General features: G+C 39.1%; 1 protein-coding gene across 1 annotated transcript in view; it reads right to left on the reverse strand.

Annotated features, from left to right (window-relative positions):
- Nucleotides 1-19,714, reverse strand: part of LOC132393208 (interleukin-1 receptor accessory protein-like 1) — a 1,367,875-nt gene that overhangs the window by 27,851 nt on the left and 1,320,310 nt on the right. The gene's annotated exons all lie outside the window — the stretch shown is intronic.

Consider the following 19,714-nt stretch of genomic DNA (forward strand, 5'->3'; position numbering starts at 1 on the left):
AGCATCTACGTGAAATATAGAGGTATTGCAGATGCACACTGAGAGACAAAATCCAATTTACCTACTTTTCCCTTGACTTTCACTGGTTTCAAATGAACTTCTCCAGTCTTCAACTGGAAGAATTTTGAGCGCATTATCTTTTTGAGCTTTTTTAAAAAAAATCTTGTCAGTAATATTTTTCTGATCTATTTTAAAAGAAAGTTTTGAGCTTTCAGAGATGTAGAGTGTATCTCTGTGTGTAACATTATTGATGAGAAGAAGGAACAGTTGGTTCAGTATCTAAATTCAGAAGTTTTTTACATTATGGAATTCCATCCAATTGCATGCTAACTTTCAATGATGAAGCACATTTATTTTCATCAGTACTGAAAAATGAAGAACTATCCTTAATATTCAGCTGAATTTAAAAAAACAATGACCTTTTGTGGAGGAAGATTATTGCATCTGCATATGTTGTAAAAATGGAAAATATTCAAATTGCTTCTTCGATGCAAGAGTATTCTAAAATTGAACCACTTGGAAGAAGCACATTAAGAATTCAATAGCCATTGCTTAAAAATAAGCATTAAGCAAAAGGCCTGCAGCGAACTGATAGTGTTGCTGTGCTTATTTGCTGCAGATGTTCCTCAAGATAGGAATGCTAGGACAAGTGCCCTACAAATCAAAGCAAATTATGTGCAGGATCCTGGCAGCTGTTAACTTTAGTGACATTTGAACAAATGATTTATTTGGGATCCAAGTGAAGTTCTGTATTCAGATTCCTGCAACACACTCTCCTGATCCAAAACTTTTAATGGAGAGTGTGAAAGTTACCCAAGAAGGTTCTTTGACCTGCACTTAATTTCACAGTCCAAAAAGTAGAATTTGTTTACATAACACAGATGGCGGCAAAAAGGTTTAGGAATGTAATCGTGAAGTCTAGTGATCAAGAGTAGGAACTGCAGAGAAATTCTGGAAGATGGAGCAAAATGGTGATTCCAAGAAAATAATATTTACATTTGGAATTTACACTTACATCCTCACCTTTCCCTTGTAGCTGCTTAAAGTTAGCATGACTGATCCGGAAATTGTTGCAAGTGATATGCAAATGAATACTTAATGTTAATCCTTTGTTTCTATTAGAATAACAGGTAATTGAAATAAATGGATTTAAATGCTTGTATCATATTAGAAGTGTCAAGCTAAAATTGCAAGTGGATTTATTGCATTTGTGCAAGCTTTTTTTAAATGGGGAACTCTATGCCTTAATATTTGAGAAGTAACTGTAAAAAAACATCTTTTAAATCTTTCCCATACATCATCAAACATGAAATTTCCTGAAAAAACTTAAGGAAATTATTTTTTATTGGCAACGAAGAGCATCATCCATTTTCCGACAAAATCTTGACACTGGGTCAGATTACATCCTGAAACATAATAATATGCCATGATCTTAAATCATTGTTCATTATTCCCGTGTGAATGGAGCAGACACAAACAAAAAGGAAATTGTTTATGAACTCCGGAAACTCCATCTTGATTACTTGTCTCCAAGAACTGACAAGCTTTCCCATCATTCTGCAGTACACTGCTCATCAAACAAAATCTGTATTGTGTTCAGAAAACAAATTATCACCATTTGTCAATGCCATCATCTTGCATTAATTAGAAAAGGGTCCTCTCTATTAAAAAACTAAGCAAATTTGAAGAAGTTCCAATAGATTGGAGACATTGCCAACCAGCTCAAAGCCTCGGGAAATGTTAGACGCCATTCAAATGCAGTCAAATTCCATCAGTCTGGAAAAAGCCATGCCCTCAGTCACTTCATTTATCCTATTATAAGAAAGCAGATTGCCTTCCATTGTCCAGCGGCCTGCCTGATTGACAGTTGCATCAGAGGTAGAAAATATATTATTAGGTCAATGACAGCTGTGTGATTGTCAGACAACCAGAGATGAGAATGGTAAATGAAAAAGAAATGCACTTTTGCACACTACGTTTATAACCATTATGTCATAAAAATTGAATTTACATGAAGAAACTCTGCTTCCTGAACAGAATACGTGGGTAGGCTCCAGGAGCCATTGATTTGGGATATCTGGTTGCTATCTTCATTGCCATCATGATTTGTAGCAGTTAAAACTTCACAGGAATAATTTATGGTTTGTCAAGGGCACTACCTTTAGAAATATGTTCTGCAAGGTAGTAAAATATACTATTAAGTTATTGTCATTACGTGTGACCTTCCAGCCACAAAGTACATCATAGTTATTAACAAACGAATACCAGGATTGATTATTTTGGAGCTCATATTCAGTAAAATAAATCTTTTAAAAAAATTGATGAGGTCATAAAAATAATTGAACCTTTAGTATATGCATGCTGATGCACAAAGATGCAAAACACACAGAATAAAACACTAAAGCAGTGAACATACTTTTTTACAAATTCAACCACTGAATGATCTATCAATACTTGACAGGTCATGTAATAGCTGTTGGGTGAGATTCAGAGTTGCCAGGCCGGATCACACTTGATCTGCCTGAATTCAGCTTATGTGCCATGATTACTAGCAGCATCTCCACAGAATTTACTGAAATGGATATTTCCATTCCATTGTCCTTCTCTAAGATGAACAGTGACTGTGGCTTAGGCAGAAGATACTGAAGCCCCAGACCCTGTACCATCCTGATGGCTTTTGACAGTCTGACTTCAAAAACCTCTGACATTAAGTGAATTCAAGTAATTCAACATTATTGAATTAGTAATTATTATTAATGTAGTTAAAAAGAGAAAAAATAACTAAATTAATTAGAAAAAAAGAACAGAAAAACAAACTTATATTAATACCTAAAGGATAGTGAGGGATAGAATTGGTCCCTTAGAGAATCAGAGTGGACAGCTGTGTGTGAAGCCAAAAGAGATGGGGCAGATTTTGAACAATTTCTTTTCTTCGCTATTTACTAAGGAGAAGGATATTGAAATGTGTAAGGTAAGGGAAACAAGTAGGGTAGTTATGGAACTATGATGATTAAAGAAGAGGAAGTACTGGCACTTCTAAAGAACATAAAAGTGGACAAGTCTCCAGATCCTGACAGGATATTCCCTAGAACCTTGAGGGAAGTTAGTGTAGAAATAACAGGGGCTCTGACGGAAATATTTCAAATGTCATTAGAAACGGGGATGGTGCCAGAGGATTGGCGTATTGCTCATGTGGTTCCATTGTTTAAAAAAGGCTCTTAGAGTAAACCTAGTAATTATTGGCCTGTAAGTTTGACGTCAGTGGTGGGTAAATTAATGGAAAGTATTCTTAGAGATGGTATATATAATTATCTGGATAGACAGGGTCTGATTAGGAGCAGTCAACATGGATTTGTGTGTGGAAGGTCATGTTTTGACAAATCTTATTGAATTTTTTGAAGAGGTTACTAGGAAAGTTGAGGAGGGTAAAGCAGTGGATGTTGTCTATATGGATTTCAGTACAGACTTTGACAAGGTTCCACACAAGAGGTTGATTAAGAAGGTTCAATCGTTAGGTATAAATATTGAAGTAGTAAAATGGATTCAACAGTGACTGGAGGGGAGATGCCAGAGAATAGTGGTGGATAACTGTTTGTCAGGTTGGAGGCTGGTGACTAGTGGTGTGCCTCAGGGATCTGTACTGGGTCCAATGTTGTTTGTCATATACATTAATGATCTGGATGATAGGTTGGTAAATTGGATTAGTAAGTATGCAGATGATACTAAGATAGGTGGCATTGTGGATAATGAAGTAGGTTTTCAAAGCTTGCAGAGAGATTTAGGCCTGTTAGAAGAGTGGGCTGAAAGATGGCAGATGGAGTTTAATGCTGATAAGTGTGAGGTGCTACATTTTGGTAGGACTAATCAAAATAGGACATCTAGGAATTAGGGTGCATAGTTCCCTGAAGGTGGAATCTCATGTGGATAGGGTGGTGAAGAAAGCTTTTGGTATGCCGGCCTTTATAAATCACAGCATTGGGTGTAGGAGTTGGGATGTAATGTTAAAATTATACAAGGCACTGGTGAGGCCAAATTTGCAGTATTGTGTACAGTTCTGGTCACCGAAATATAGGAAAGATGTCAACAAAATAGAGAGAGTACAGCGGAGATTTACTAGAATGTTACCTGGGTTTCAGCACCTAAGTTACAGGGAAAGGTTGAACAAGTTAGGTCTTTATTCTTTGGAGCATAGAAGGTTAAGGGGGCCTTGACAGAGGTATTTAAAATTATGAGGGGGATAGATAGAGTTGACATGGATATGCTTTTTCCATTGAGAGTAAGGGAGATTCAAACAAGAGGACATGAGTTGAGAATTAAGGGACAAAAGTTTAGGGGTAACATGAGGAGGAACTTCTTTACTCAGAGACTGATAGCTGTGTGGAACAAGCTTCCAGTAGAAGTGGTAGAGGCAGGTTTAATTTTGTCATTTAAAAAAAATGGATAGGTATATGGACAGGAAAGGAATGGAGGGTTATGGGCTGAGTGCAGGTAGGTAGGACTAGGTGATAGTAAGTGTTTGGCATGGACTAGAAGGGCCGAGATGTCCTGTTTCTGTGCTGTAATTGTTATATGTTTATATGGTTAAACTATAAACTGCAAATGAATTCATCTCCAATGTAAGGAGATCCAGGGTCACTACAGACATGGAAGGTGAATGCCATGGTACAGTCATCTTTATGTCATGACCAATAAAGTTCACTGATGCCTCTGGTTCCTCAGGGGGATAAGAGATTAGGCAGGTCCTCGTCAACACTTACCAATTTTTATTAATCTACCACTGAAAGCATTCTATATGGATGCACAATGACTTGGTATCGCAAGAAATTGCAGTGTAGTGGGCACAGCTCAGCATATCAAGGAAACCAGTTTCCCAATGTGGTCTCTCTCAACATTTCTTGTTGCATCAGTAAGGGACTAAGCATAATCAAAGACCCAGTCACCCTGGACGTCCTATCTTTGCACCTCTCTGATCAGAAAGAAGATACAAAAGTCTGAAAGCACACACCACCAGGCTCAAGGGCAGCTTCTATCCCACAGTTATAAGACTCTTGAATGGACCGCTTGTATAATAAGTAGACTCTTGACCTCACAGTCTATCTTTTTATGATACTGCACATTATTCTTTGCCTGCATTACACTGTCACTGTAGCTTTAACACTTTATTCTGCATTGTTATGGTTTTACTTTGTTCTATGTTAATACGCTCTGGAATCATTCGATCTGTATGAACAGTATGCAAGACTAGCTTTTCACTGTATATTGGTACATGGGCCATTGCCTCCAGTTGAACTGCCTCTTTGTGTGTTTCCCCCAGCTGTCATTCTGTGATTTTGTATTGCCATGCTGTCTTGTTTGTTTTCATGTCCCATGTCCTCCTGCCCCCACCCCTGCTCTACTCCAGCCCCTGTATCACTGATTACTCCATTCTCATCAGTTTCCCATTACTACCCGCATTGCTGCCACCTGTGTCTCACTGTGCTCCACCTATCATCTGCCTCTCTGTTTATTGCTCAGTGTATTTCAGTCCTGTGTTTTCATCAGCTTGTCGCCAGATTGTGCCAGTGAGTTTTCCTGATTCTGATTTTAGGGTTTCTCTGGATGTTTTGATCTCCGCCTGAACTTTGAGGCCGACTTGGTTTGCACCCCTGGATTTGTTGCTCAATAAGTAACACAGTGTGCACAGTACTTGGTCTGCAATTGGGTCCCTGCTCCAGTGTCCTGACAACATATGAGAGTAAAAAAAACCAATACCAATACACAGGAGAGCTGGCAGATGGGCAGCAGTATCCTATGGAAGAGCTGATCAATTCTGGGCTCAATTTGACCCAATATTTTGGGCAGATGACCTTTCATCAGAACTTAGTTCTAGCTTCCAATGAAAAGCTGGTGACCAACAATGTCAATCTTGTTTCTCCCTGCATAGTTAAGCATTTCTCATACTTCATATTCTCATTTTAGAAATGTAGCATCTCAGAACTTTTCTGCCTCGAACTGCTTGTTCACTGCACATTAAGGGGATGAGGTCTTTTTCAGATGATGCAGGTATGACTGCAAGGTGAGTCAATAATCCTTGATCCCATGAGAACTGAATGAGTGCTGAAGCTAACAACCTACAAATTCATCAGCTAGGGACTAATGTCAAGCTGAATGAATGGAACTACCTTGGCAACCCTTTGTGACTGGCTTCATAGCAGTACGTACAGTGAATGGAATCATCTGGCAGAATTCTCCAGTGGCTCTCTGCACCGAGTTGGCAACAAAGATGTCGTGTGTTGCTGTGATGTCTTCTGTAGTGTCATGCAAGAGAACTCAGTTGTTCAGCTTGTTAGAAGATCTGGCTGAGCAGTTAATTATCAGGGATATTTGACAGAAGTTCAAAGCCCCTTGGCAGCAGTTCCTGGGCAGGCACCGGGATGTACTCAGTCTCCGGCCATGCCTGCTCTGCTTTGTGGACTTCTCCCAGGCCAGCATCCTGAGCAGGTTAGTACAGGTGGATGCTGATGCAATGATGATTTGGCCTACCGATTTACTTGCCACAGTCACTGCAGGTAAAGAGAGGCTGTCAACTGAGACCAGCATCCAGCTGTTAACCTATAGGCTCAGCACTTCTCCAGCTTTACTCAGTCATTGTATAGAACAGTTTTCAGGAAAGGTGAAAATTCACCTTTAGGGAATGACATCATCAAAATCTATTTCTTGAAGAGCAGGGTCTCACCGGGGCAGGCATGTGAATCAAACTGTCCTCCTACGCACTGGCTCGATCTGAGTCAGACATTGGCAGCTCAGTCAGCCTGCAGTCATCTCTGTCAGCAAACACAATGGCCTGGAAACCCTATGGACCTAAATTGTACTGGCAAATTGCAGGTACAAATATCACTTTGACCCTTCCATGAATCAAAATGATTCAAGTGCCTGGTTTAAAATTAACATCACTCTTTGAAAACCCTATTTACAGCCACTGACCAAACTAACATTTAAGCATGTGGAAGTGAGTGATGCCTTTTCAATCATCTACAGAATTATATCTTTTCTACGTATTTATTAAAACAGCCAACGCTAAAAAAACCGTGCTTTTCAATTGTGAATAAATGCTATTCAGGCATCTATAGATGTTCATTTTCACATGAGCAGTTATATTTCCATATAAATAAAGTACAACCCATTGGTAGGATATATACACAAGATTAATGTAGTCACAGAATCGAAGTTCTGATAAGAATGTTCCATTCTGTCTTGCCTTTAGTGTGTCAGTGAATATACAATATATCATTATTTAATTCAACTGAATTTGATGTACAAGAATTTCATTTTAAAGGCTCATGAAATATTTCTTGTATAAACATATTCTCATGCAGATTTTCAGCAGAATTTTATTTTATATTTTTTGAATGTCCTGACATATATTTGTTGTGGAGAGGCTGTTGTCAGCATTCACTTATATTGGATCACTGTATTTGAGAGATGGGTATCTTAACAGCATCAACTGTACAGGCAGTCAGCACTTAAAGAGCATTCTGAGATCATGGGTCACTAAAGTCTTTGCTGAAGCTTAACTGAACTCTGCCAATTTGCTCAGAAGCTGTGAAGGTCCTGTGGCTCCGCTGTAGTCAGCTCACTGCAGATTCAAACAGCCCAAGCTCGAAAAATCTTTACAAATGCCCCAGCTCTGAGACTGTGAGCAGCACCCCGAAATTGTTGATCAAATTAAGGTTAGAGATTCAAGAAACCTGAAACTATATTTGATTTTACCTTCTCTCTTTAACAGCTGCACACTAGGGGTAAATTTGCACTCAATGTTGCTGAAAGAAAATACTTCACTAAACTGTCGTTTGGAAATAAGGGTTCAGTTTAAAATTTCTCCCAGTATATTGTTTCCAGGAGAATAGCAAAGAAGCAGGAAATGAGGTGCTACTCCTCTGGAAACAAGAAGTTATGGAGGCTGCCAATGGAAACAAGTTAAGAGCAATAAGGGATAAAGGAGGGAATTTCAGAAAGCATGTCGTAAGTCCGGCCAAAACAATAAAATGAATATCAACAGCTAAAGAGGGTGGCATCATTGGAACAGAAAAGTGCAAGAGTTACCGAGATAGGGAAGAGAACATCGCAGAGGAAGGGGAAGTGGCTAAGGTTCAATACCACCATGAAAGACAGCGGCAGAGGTGAAATAATGCAAATTAAGTACCTTGATGACGTGTCACGTAGTGTGGGAGGGCCTGGGCCACAGAGTACTACGTTTGTGAAGGGTGGAAATAGGAGGCAGGCTTGGTCAGTCGTTAAACTGGATGAAGACGCTGGGATGAAAGCGACCTTTCTTTAAAGTTTGAGACTTGCATGACTGCTTGCTTTTGAGATTGCCCAGAGTCCCCAGATAGTGGTGGGTGCACATTTTGGGAACCACGACCCACAGACATTATATAATCAGATAATGAAGAGTGCAACCTCCACCTATTTACTGAGCGAACACTGGGCAGAGACAAAATCCAGCCCAATGCCCAATGTTTCTTACAGCCAGTACTGATTTATTAGTTACTCCTTGTGTTTTAATTGCAAAATGGGAGCATATTCTTCTTACATATTTGTTCATTAAGTGCCTTACTTTCTTTAAAAGCAACACCAACATTTGCATAGATGTGGTTCAAAGTTCATTCTGGGCATATTGACCAAGCATTCCTGCTTTGTGCCCAGCAGACAATCAGAACACGGAGCACAGTACAGTACTGGCTTACACTGGAAATCTTATTGCTTCAATTTGTTTTAACTCATTTGCATTTCACTATAAACAAAAGACATTCAATTGGATAACATAAAATATATATAAATTTAAAATTTGCACTAAAAGAGCTTTCTTGAGGAATACACACACGATAATTTTATTAACACATTGATTAAAAATGCCTATTCTTCCACCGATGAATAACCTGATTGTAAGTAACACTATGAATTATCAATCAGTACAAAACATGGGAAAGACTGATGTGCACAGGTTGAAATACACATGGAACTTCTTTTTCCATTATTGCCTTACTGGTTGATTCTTGCAAAAAGAAATTCTAAGCTCTGTTTAAAACTGTTAATTGTCATTAATAAGGCTATTAATAAAAACATTAATTTAACTTTTACTTAATTTATTAAATAGTGCACACTGAATTAACATCTTAAGTGTAAATGTGCAGTCCCTTGACAATATACACCTCATGCAATGAAATAAGCATGAGCTGCATTCATAATAGAACAATTAGAGACTGTTAGTGTCATTAGTTTCTTCGAAATTCTCTGTTGACACAGGATGCTGGGCTTGACATTGAAGTATAGCACCTGGTTCTGTTCACCGACAGGGAACGTGCGCACGGAGTTCCAAGCAGTCAATTGACATTATTAGTAAAACGGTAGGTGAAATATTGCAATAATGTTTTATTAAACTGAGAATGAAACAGAGTAAGTGCTGTTGATTTTTGTTTGATGCTGGGACACCATTTTGAAGAAGGAAATTCCACAGCTGCCACGATACAATCTGATATACAAAATAGCATTTGTTTTTTTTTGCAATTACATAAAAAGTAATGAGCGATATGATAGGGTTAATGCAAGCAAGCCTTTTCCATTGAAGTTGGGTGAAACTAAAAATAGAGGTCATAGGTTAATGGTGAAAGTTGAAATATTTAATGGAACCAGAGGTGGAACTTCTTCACTCAGAGGGTGGTGGGAATATGGAACACGCTGCCAGTGGAAGTGGTGGATGTAATTGCAATTTTGATATGCAAGAGAAGCTTGGATAAGTGTATGAATGAGAGGAGAATGCGTGGCCACTGTCTGGGTGTGGGTGATAGGAGTAGATAGAATTACAGTTTGGCATGGATTAGATGGGCTGAAGAGCCTGTTTCTATGCTGTAGAGCTTAATTACTCTGTCTCCTTGATCTTTATTTTTAGTGATATCTGCCCCCATTCATTTCAGGTCTCCAGATCACCCTGGTCCTGATATAGCTGCTCTGTTAAACGGAATAGAACGAGTAGAATCAAATGTGCTGATCAACTCAAACGTCAGCTTCATTTCGCTGTCATCGGATTGGGGAGGACTAATCTGGTGCAGTTAAATTTAGAGAAAATTCTAGTTAACATGGACTGTGAACAAGGCAATAAAGAGTGAGTTGGGATCAGGAGGCAAAGACCAATCTGCACTAGAGAATAAAATGATGGTGCATTGAGAAAAGGCAGGGTACAGCTTAATAGTTACTGGAGAGGAACTGTAGGAGAAATTCAGTTCAAGAAAATAGAGAAATAGTGGAGAGTGAACACCATATATGCTGTGCAGCAGTTATCAAATTGTACTACACCATAAAGCAAAGAGATTTGCTGTTTTTGGTTTAAACATATGTACAATGTCTTGGAATTTAATGAGGTTTACAAAGCATTGTGAATTTGGTTGTTTACAGTGTCACCTGAAATCACATATTCTCTATGTGCAGAGTATAAATGTCATTTTGATACTGTTGAATCAGGCCAGGTGGTATAAGATTTAAATGTTTGTTGTTTTGCTTGAGATAGGTTCTGGATTGTGCACTGCAACAGTGTAGTTCAAAAACTTAACAAGTTTTTGAATCACAATAATAGGAAGCACACGGCTGTTGTCACTGCAGCAGCTAAGCAGAAGGTCTAGATATATAGACAGACAAATTAACCGTGGACAAACACAATGAATAAAAGCAGGTATCAATGAATAGTTTCATAACATTTCACAAGAGAGTTTGAGAATAATCTGGGTAGTCTGCAGTCTTCCTTCAGTGCTTTATCTTTAACCCAACCTTATTCTCTGACAGAGATCCATCACAGAATTGCTCAGATTTTCATTAGTATGACTTCTATTATAACAGATTTAGCAGTATTATCAGTAATTCTGAATGATAAATGTAATGAGAACTGCAGAAATTACTATCAGCATTCCCACTAGAAGTATTTACAATAAAAGTGACCAAATACAATACATCTAATGTTGTTTTAGTTGAACCCTTCTGGCATTGTACAGGCCAGACCAGTGCTCATTAGGGGATCGGAGGTGGAGAGGGTCAGTAACTGGGTATTATCATATCAGACGATCTCTCCTGGGATCAGGACGTAAATGTTATTTCAAAGAAGGCATGACAACACCCCTGCTTACTTAGAAGTTTGCGCAGATTTGGCATCTCATCTAAAACTCTGACGAACTTCTACAGTTGCACAGTACAGAGTATCCTGACTGGCTGCATCCCAGTCAGGTATGGAAACACCAGAATATCATACAGAAAGTAATTGATACAGCTCAGCCCATCACAGGAATTGCCCTCCCCACCATTGAGCATATCTATAAAGAGCGCTGCTACAAGAAATTATCATTCGTCTTCAAGGACCCCTATCCAGGACACGTCCCCTTCTCATTGATACCATCAGGAAGGAAGTAAAGGAGTCTTAAGTCCCATACCACAAGGTTCAGGAACAGTTATTACCCTTCAATCATCAAGCTTCTGAAACAGTATAAACACCTTCACTCATCACGACACTGAATTGATCAAGGACTCCACTATTTATGTTCCTCTCATTATTTAATTATTTATTTTTAATTATCATTATTATTTGTTTCTTTTTGGATTTGGACAATTTGTCAGTTTTTGTTTGTATGCAGTGTTTCATTGATACCTCTTGGTTCTACTGCAAATACCTGCAAGAAAATTAAACTCGGCATAATATTTTGTGATGTATACAGACCTTGATAATAAATTATTTGAAGTTTGAACTTTGAGAATAGGGTTACTCTTTTGCCTGCCTCTTGTGTGTTGTCTGTTTTCCCTAACTTTGCTGGTCACTTTCCTCTAGAAGCACTTCACCATAATAGATGTGAGTGCTACCAGGCATTAGTCTGAGGCAGCTCACCCTTCTCTTCTTGGACACTAATATGATTGATGCCCTTTGGAAGCAAGTGGGAAGCTCCAACTGTAGCAGTGGGTGGCAGAAGATGTCCTTCAACACTCTAGCCAGTAGGTCAGTGCAGATTTTCAGTATCCTGCCACGTACTGGGGCCTGATGCCTTTCAAAGGTTCACTCTCTTGAAGGATGTTCTGATGTCTCCCTCCAAGACGGTGGTCACAACATATTCTCCGTTTCAAATCACGCATAACAGGGGTTGAGCTCATCGGGGAGTGAAGCATTGTTGCCATTTGTGCTGTTATGTTTCACCTTCCGGGAAGTAATGGCATGCGAACCTTGCTACAGCTGTCATGCATCCGATTGTGTCTCTAACTTCACACTTTCTCTCACACATCACACGCCTTCTTGCACATCCCCCACATGGATTTGCTTCTCAGATGCAAAACCTAATCGTCAGCAGAGATATCTTTCAATCGCATGACAATTAACAAGAACCTGATTTGGGCATGTGCATCTTATGACAAGAAGATTGGGTAAATTAATATTAAATTTTACCCATGAATTGCTATGATCTATTAATCACTTATATTATGTTCAGTCAAGGGACTCACAGCACACATAAAATAAAGTGTGTTCTGCTGAGAAATATCTATTCTAATACTGTACATATCTTAATTATTTAACAATTAATAAACAGAGTGTGGAGAAATGCATCAAATTAGAGACAAAATAAAAGGAATGAAATATTACATTCAAGCTCTTACTTTTTAACATTGGAAATAGGAAAGGCTTTTGCAAATAAATAGGAGGCGAGGGTAAGAAGTGGAAGACAAATGAAAAGCTGATGGTCTGGAATCTCATCAGCTCGTAACCACAGAAGAGGAACAACCTACAAGTGAGGTGCCTGAGAGCAGAAGGAGAAGGGGAATGATTTGAGTCAACGTGTGACTTAACGAAAAAAAAGAAAAGGCATAAGGAGAGGTATTGACATGTTGTGGAGATGAGGGAAATGTATTTCACATCTATGGATGTCTTCTTTCTTGTGAATCTATACAATGCAATCATAATTACACAAACTCACTCACTATTGTAACAAAGACCTTGCACTCAACATCAGCAAGACAAAGGAATTGATTTTGGACATTATGGAAGTTGGGAGAACACTCTTCAGTTCTCATTGACTTGTTAGCAATGGAAAGGGTAAGCAGCTTTAAGTACTTGGGCATTAACATCTCAGAACATTTATCACAGGTGCAACACATTGATGCAATCACAAAGAAGGCATGCCAGTAGCTTTATTTCATTAGACGTTTGAGGAGATTTGATATGTTACCAAAGACTCTTGCACATTTCAATAGATATGTGGAGGAGACCATTCTGACTGGCTGCATCACAGCCTGGTAGACAGCTTCCAATGCTTGTAGCTTTGGTCAGTTCAAATCCTCTCCACCATGGAGGACATCTTCAGAAGATTGCTCCTCAAGAAGGTGGCATCTACAATTAAAGACCCTTACTCACTGGGATATGTATCCTTTGCCTTACTACCATAGAAATAGAGGTCCTGAAGCCTGAAGACCCACACTCAAAGTTTTAGGAACAGCTTTTTCAGGTTAATGAACTCTTCATGAAAACAACCTCATTATTTGTGTTTGCACTATTTATGTATTTTTGTAGCTTATAGCAACTTCTATGTTTTGCACTACACTGTTGCCACGAAACAACACATTTCATGACATACATCAGTGAGAATAAACCTGATTCTGATTCTGAAACAGATCTTAACAAAAGGATGCAGTTTTGCTTCTGAAATAAAGAGAACAGCATGACTTGCATGTCTATTGAGCATCAATGGGGTTCACCAAGGATAATGGCTTCATTTGTGTCTTCTTTTCTCCATCATTATCCACTTTCGTCATACTCATGATCTGTTCTACTTATGCACCTCAATCTCATTAATTTACAAGCATGAAAGTAAATCTCTTACCAATAGGTTTGTATCGCTAGCATTAGTGACTTAAAACATTTGTATTGATTGTGTGGCAATCTGTAGATTTTTGTAGTGAATAATTATTTTACTTTCACCTCCCCACATATCATTCCTCTTCCCTTTCAAATTGGCCACTCAAGCCCAACCATTTCTTCTTGTTAATCACCATACCATCAGACTAACTACGTTTATAAAGAGAGGGTTAGGGTTTGATGAGGACTTTGAAATTATTTACCTTAAACATATTTCAGAGAAGCCTTCCATTGAATATAGAAGTTGGGACAGTTCAGTGCAGGAGTAGGCTCTTCAGTCAAAAATGTCTGTTCTAAAGCTGATGTCAAGTGAAACATTTGCCTTCACAGGGCCCTTGTGCATCTATTCCTTTCATGTACTTGTGTCTGTTTAAATGCCACCATTGTGTCTATGTCCATCATCACACCTGGCAGCACATACCAGGCATTCACCACTCTCTGAGTAAAAAAAAGAATTTGCCCCTCATATTCCTCAAACATTTCCCCTCTCTTCTTAATACTATAACTTGTAGTGTTTACAATTTCTACCCTTTGGAAGAGATTCTGATTACACATCCCATTCTCTGCCTCTCATATTTTTATTAACTTATTATCGGGTTGACCTCAGCCTCTAATGTTGCAGAAAAAAATAATCCGAGTCTGTCCAACCTTTCCTCAGAGCAAATACTCTCTAATCCAGGCACCATCCTGACGGACCTTCTCTGCATCCTCTTTAAAGCTTCCATATCCTTCCTGTTACAGAATGGCCAGAAATGCACATGATACGCTGAATGCAGCCTATCAGAGTTTTGTAGGGCATTCGTGTCTTTGTAAAAAAATAAGTGGAGCTCCGCAAGTACACCATTTCTCTCTCTGCATCACCACATCTTCCAACACAATCTTCCAAAGCACTAGGGGCAGAAGCAAGTCTGCCAGCACTTACACTCTTTTCAGGTCAGAAAGTGACTGGACCAATGGAGTCATTAAAGAATGTTCTGACAGTGTAATCACCAGACTTTCAATGGGAAAGCCAGTCACTCATCATCAATAGAAGCAGGAATCTCACTGACTTCACTAACATTTTCCAGTCATTTTTGTAGTTTCTTAATCCAGCTTTTACCAGACCCCATCTGAAAAGATCTTCTCAACTACTGTGAAAGACTGAGCTCAAAAATATCTTCCTTGTATTTGACAACAGCACCTCCTGTATGCACATCATGTACAGTGGTTTCCTGCTCCCTGATTTGTGTAAATACAAAGTTTATGTTGCTTTCATACCTGTAGAAAGGTCTTCAATTCAAATGCCCAGTTGATAACTGATAACAGTTTAAATAAACTATGTAAATAGTCTGCCAAAAAATCAACATAATCATCTTCTAAGTGCAAAATGCAATAGTCAGTTGCAATTGCACAGTGGTTTGTTAATATTTTTTTCATTATATAGTACAATACCACTGTGCCAAGAGCAGTTCAATTGTATTTTTAATGATCTGCAATTTTAGTATGTATTTTCAAGTTCATATATCGTGCCTCCTGAGGAACTGATCATAGATGTCAGGTGTTGGCTGCAGGAGGAAGTTAAAAAATGAGTTTGTGGGAGATGTACTTTTAAAGGTGACCACATTGCTGCACAAGGGCAGATCTTGTACCTGCATCAATGAGATGTGCAATGTCAGGGACTTGCCGGAAGGAGAGTCTGAGCTCACCAGGATCAATGGGTGGCATACATTGCAGCCATTGTTCAGCACTGGAAAAGTGGGAAAACTTTCCTCAACACCTACATCAACATCTTCTAAACAGGAGCTGTCATCCAACTTCCAGTAAAAGTTGTAGTTATGCACCACTGATTTAAGATGTGCAGGTGACTTCAGTCTATGGTTTGCCTAACTCTTGCAACTCTTCAGAGTTTGTGTTCATTTGCAAATGGCTTGAAAACTTATGGGGGCTGTACAGAAAACCATCCTCTGTTAGTAATTGAACTGGGGTAAGTTTTTGTGCATTAACAGCTGTATGCCACTGCTAATTACCAAAGTCTCAGATGCCACATTACATATTTTAGCTCACACTGTCAACAACATGGCAGCAAAAAGGTTTGGTGTGAAAGGATGCCAGAAAGAAATCTAGCTAAAGCCTTTATCAATTCAAGTGTCCCAAATGTGCTTAGTCCACTGTTCTACTCTCTCTAAACCCATGACTGTGTGGCTCGGATCAGATAGAACACCATCTATAAATTTGCCAACAACACATCTATTGTTGGCAGAATTTCAGATGGTAATGATGAAGTGTACAGAAGCTGGTTGCGTATTGTTTCAGCAACAACTTTGCATTCAGTTAGTAAGACCAAAGAATGGATTGTGGGCTGTCGGAAGGGGCAGTGGAGGGAACCAGTCCTCTTTGAGGGGTCAGAAGTGCAAAGGGTGAGCAGTTTCAAGTTCCTGGGTGCCAATATCTCTGAGGATCTATTGATCTTTAACATATTGATGTAATTACAAATAAGGCACAACAGCAGCTATATTTCTTTAGAAGTTTGAGGAGAATCGGTACGTCACCAAAGACACTTGTAAATTTCTACAGATGTAATGTAGAGAGCATTCCAACTGGTTACATCACCATCTGGTATGGAGCAGGGCCTGGCACAGGATCGGAAAGGGCTGCAGAACGTTGTAAACTCAGCCAGTTCCAACATCCCCAGCATCAAAGACACCTCCAAAAGGCGGCCCCCCATCACCCAGGACATGCCCTCTTCTCATTTCTACCATCAAGGATGAGATACCGGCAGACTACCTCTGTATTTCTTTTTGTTTTCCTCTCTTTTTGCACTACTTAGTTAATTTAATTTATATATGTATATGTATATATACTTACTGTAATTTATGGTTTTTATTATTATGTATTGCCTCTGGGAAAACAATGAACTTCATGGCATACTGTACACCAGTTATTAAACCTGATTTGGATTCTGATTCAAACTGGCACTGTAAATATCTATCATGCTACTCTTCTCAAAAGCTCAAAGCATTTACAATGGCTATTCAATAAAACATGCACCTCATTTTACATTCAGTATATCATAAATAAATATAGGCACAGGTGCCTATAGATAGGAATATTCAATTTGCATCAGTCACTAACTGTGCAAAAAGACCTGTTTGAGCTTTTCCTAACTCAAAGGCTGGAGCACATTTTTCTCATATGAACTGACTTCTCAGAGGCCAGGGATCAGATCCTTCCGGGAATGCTTCGTCAGTAATTACATTTTTAAAGGAGCAAGTTGGTGATGCATAAGATGAAGTGGAACACTTTATACCCTGAAAGCTATGAAAGTAGAAGGCTTTATGCAAAATTTGTTATTCAGAGAGGTTGACCTGAGAAATCTGTCACAGTATTTTGAATAAGAATGTGTATGGATTTGCAGCTTGAATTAAGAACATTTCTAATTTAAATTAGACTGCAAAACAGTTAAATAACAGGTGTTTCCTTTCATATAATCAACACTGGAGAGCGGTAAAGCTAAGGGGAAATTGCAATTGGCAGAATAGAAATAACATAAAGGCAGCTATGGTGTCACATTCTACAGAGCAGCATTTAAAAGCAACTAGCACAGAACCCTGCTGTTGTCACAATCAAAGTTCCAGCAAGAATGAAGTGACAACTGCTTCTGTGCAGAAGGTGCAAACAGATTGACTTCATTGTCCAAAGCAGTTGACAAATATGCATTTAGAAACTTTGAAGCAATTCTTCCTTTCTATCAAAATACTTCGTCAATAAACCCGTATCACTCACAGATTTATAAACACTTGCATTTTTGTCATGTGAATCATTCAGTTTTTTTTTGTTTGACAGTCCCATTATGCCCCATGGAGGTTTTATTCCGAGTTCATCTCATATGCACACAGGGAAGAAAGGAAGCATCCTCTGCTGTGAGATGTGCACAAGTTGTACGGCTGTGAAAAACAAATTGCTTAGGGTCTAGCAGCTATATAATTGCTTCTTCTGCAGTGGCACACACTCTGCAGTTTGGTTAGACAACTGGCCCTTCATTTGGTACTGCCCTAATTGCACCCAAACAAAAAAGAAAAAGAAGGATTTTTAGTTTATAAAAAATGTCACCTTTATTCACAAACATTGAAGGTGTCAGTGAACCTCTCACAGGAGTTGGAGGTGAAAAAAAATCAGGGTTAGGAAGTTTGTGATTTTATATTTAGAATAAGAAGGTCAGCCGGATTTTGCGATTGATGACATTGTTGGAATGCTTCAATGAGATTACACGTGCTTAGCTGGCATTTGTGCATTTGAGCTTTGCTTGGTTTTGTAACAGTCACTTCACTGTTTCTATTACAGAACACCTACCTTTGTGGTTTCTTTGCAGGGTGGTCTCACCAAATTCCATTATTATGTTAAAGGAAGATGAGTATAAATCACAGAGAAAGAACATAAAACTGACATGTGTGTCATATCTGGCTATAGTGGTGATTACAAGCATCCCCATGGAAGCATTAGATTGTCAAGTTATCTGAGAGAGGATATTAGTTTAAATCCTAAGCTTATCTTCAGACTAGATGGCACACAAACCTCTTGAGACATCAAATGACTGGAAATGTTTATACCAGAATATGAAATATACAGGCAATGGAAACACATTGAACTGATATGAATATGCTCTCAGCTGGTTAACCAACTGATAGTAACCTTTCAGCTTCAGTCAATTGAGGCTCTATTTCCCATTATCTGAATACACTTCTGATTTTAATGATCAACCACAAAAGAAATAGGTGGACTGCTATATTGCTTTCTGTGCCCCTTCTGGAATTCTCAAAGGACTTCAAAGACTATGCAATTCATTTGAAACATAAGAGATTCTGCAGATGCTGGAAATCTTGAGTAACACACACAAAACGCTGGAGGAGCTCAGCCAGTCAGAGAGAAATAAATAGCCAATGTTTTGGGCTGAGACCCTTCATTAGGACCAGAAGGGAAGTAAGCAGAAGCCAGAATAAGGTGTGGGAAGGGGCAAGCGGTAAGTGAGACCAGGTGAGGCGGAAGGTGAGTGGGCGGGGGAGTAAGAAGCTGGGAAGTAAGAATGCTGGAAACACTTAGCATGTCTGCCAGCATCCATGGAAACAGCACCAGAGTAAAAGTGGTCAATGAATTGGTCCCTTAATCTATGTCGGATCTCATCAATATAGAGGAGGTCACACTGTACAATAGATGACTCCTGTCACCTCATCAGGAAGGACTACTTGGGGTGCAGAATGGTAATGAGGGAGGAGGTGTCGAAGCATGTGTAGCACTTGCTACACATGAAGGGATAAGTGCCAGGTGGCAGATCAGTGGGGAGGTTTGAGAGGGTGGACAAGGGAGAGTCACATAGAGAGAAATCCCTATGTAAAGCCAAGAGTGGTGGCGGGGCTGGGAATGGGGTGGTGGAAGGAAAGGTGTGCTTAATGATAGGATCCCATTGTAGATGGTGGAAGCTATAGAATTATGTGCTAGGTTTAGAGGCTTGTGGGTTGGTAGCTAAGAATAAGAGGAGCCCTATCAGTGGGAAGAAGGGGTAAGGATAGAACTGTGGGAAGCGGAGGAGATGTGTGTGAGGGTAACTTCAATAGTGATGGAAATGAAACCCCATTCTTTGAAATGGAAGGTCATCTTAGATGTTCTGGAATGGAAAGCCTCATTCTAATAACACATGTGGTGGAGAGAGTGGAACTGAGAAAAGGGAATAGCTTTTTTAAAAGTGATAGGTTGGGAAGAATTCCTATTCTCCATCATTAAGTTGCATCTTTAAAATGAAGGGAAGAACAAAAGGGCTACATGAAC

This window comes from Hypanus sabinus, chromosome 4 (genome assembly GCF_030144855.1).
Source record: "Hypanus sabinus isolate sHypSab1 chromosome 4, sHypSab1.hap1, whole genome shotgun sequence".
Lineage (NCBI taxonomy): Eukaryota > Metazoa > Chordata > Chondrichthyes > Myliobatiformes > Dasyatidae > Hypanus > Hypanus sabinus.